Source organism: Temnothorax curvispinosus, unplaced genomic scaffold (assembly GCF_003070985.1).
Source record: "Temnothorax curvispinosus isolate PA1 unplaced genomic scaffold, ASM307098v1 QBEX01000793.1, whole genome shotgun sequence".
NCBI classification, from domain to species: Eukaryota; Metazoa; Arthropoda; class Insecta; order Hymenoptera; family Formicidae; genus Temnothorax; species Temnothorax curvispinosus.
In genome coordinates, this window is record NW_020210573.1 from 51,590 (window position 1) to 53,690 (window position 2,101).

A 2,101-nucleotide genomic window follows, 5' to 3' on the forward strand; every position below is an offset into this window, starting at 1 on the left:
ATACTGGCGATACTGATAACTACAGAACTATAGAATATTGGAATAAGGATAGGCTACAAGATAAGCATATAAGCTGACGTTCCCTGTTTCAATTGATGTAAAAAGGGCAAGAGTCTTTTTCTCTTCTCTATAAACACTGGTTTTATTATTGTAAATTGCATGCATGTAAATATAATAATTTATGACAGTTTATATATATCGAGATACAAATTCGTACTTTGTTTATATTTATTGGCCTTTTATTCCAATGAAGTGTCAAGCATCAAAACAACTTTGAATATACTTAACCTTTAACTTTGCTTCACTTTTTTACTACTCTTAGGCTGAGTTTCCACTGAGCGCGTTACGCGTCGCGTCATCACAAGTTAACCAATCAACACATCCCATTTTATTACATTACTTGTGACAGGATCAAAATGATCCTGTTTTGATTGGTTAACTCGGATGACGCAACGCGTGACGCGATCAGTGGAAACTCAGCCTTAAGGCCATTGCACGTAATAAAGTTTTAATTTTAAATCGTAAGACCATAAGAAAGTAGATCAATCACACTCGATTATTCTTCAAGCGCGAGGAGAATAATCGACTGTGATTGGTCTATTTTTTACAGCCTTGTCAGAGAGAAACCTGAGAGAGGCCATCCCGGCCTTTTTCGTGTGTTGCTGTGTTGCATTTTCCGACGCGCCGCCTGAGAAAATGCAACTCAACTACGTCGTATCGCTCGGTAACCGCACATGGTTTGCGTCCGTGCTAGGTTCGTGCCGAACTAGCCAGCTGGAGGGGATATTCTGGCCGCGGCGGCCGCGCTTCCATCTTGCGTATTCCAATTAATAACGAATTACGATAATTAAAATTACAAAATTAAGATTACATTCTTCAAAATTATTACGAACTTTGTATCTCATAATTTTGAAAAATATAATCGTAATTTTATAATTTTAATTTTCAGATAAATGTCAAATTTTGCAAGCAAGAAGCTATTATTTGAGCGTTGATTCAAACCTTCACATTTATGTGAAATTTATAATAATTAACGATAATTTTTAAAATGTGAAATTCTATAGATAAAGAATAAACACCGTTATTATCTATTAAGAAATCGTCTTATGTTGATTTCGTATAATATATCCGGCATTAGTATCATACAATTTCAAATTTATTACACGTTTCCTTATAATTCCTTATTACAATATAATTTTCTTATAAATAATGTTACATATGGACGGGTAAAAGCCATAGTGGTGTAAGTCAAATTTTTGAAAATATTGTCTTGTATGCATAGATGCAATTTATATATTGTATAAATTTTGATCGCATATAAAGCTAAGTAGCGAAGCACCTCGCGAGGTAGAGAAGTGTTTCGCGAGGCAAGGGAAGCATCTCGCGAGGCAAAGGAGCGTCTCGCGAGATAAAAGGAGGGTTTCGCGAAACAAGGGAAGCATCTCGCGAGGCAAAGGAGCGTCTCGCGAGATAAGAGGAGGGATTCGCGAGGCAAAGGAAGCATCTCGCGAGGCAAAGGAGCGTCTCGCGAGATAAGAGGAGGGTTTCGCGAGGCAAGGGAAGCTTCCCTCGCGAGGCAAAGGAGCGTCTCGCGAGGTAGAGGAGTGTTTCGCGAGGCAAGAGAAGCATCTCGCGAGGCAAAGGAGCGTCTCACGAGGTAGAGGAGCGCCAAAAATCCATAATTTTGATCGGATATAAAGCTGAGTCTAATCAACCGAATTTAAAAAAATTATATATGAAATAGGAGTAGAAAAAACTGAAAAATATAATAAAATTAGAAATAGATAGATATCTCCAAATTTGCTTAAGTTAATATGTTCAGAGTATTCTAAAATGTCGAAACATTGCATTAAAATCGCATGTCCGTACGTATATATGTACGTATGTGCAGATTTGATGTCCGAGCTTGCTCCAACTTCCGCAAATTTGAAGATATCGATCTATTTCTAATTTTATTATATTTCTCAGTTTTTTCTACCCCTATTTCTTATATAATTTTTTAAGATTTGGTTGATTAGACCCAGCTTTATACGCGATCAAAGATCTATAACTTTGATCGCATATAAAGCTAAGTCTAATCAACCGAATTTAAAAAAATTAT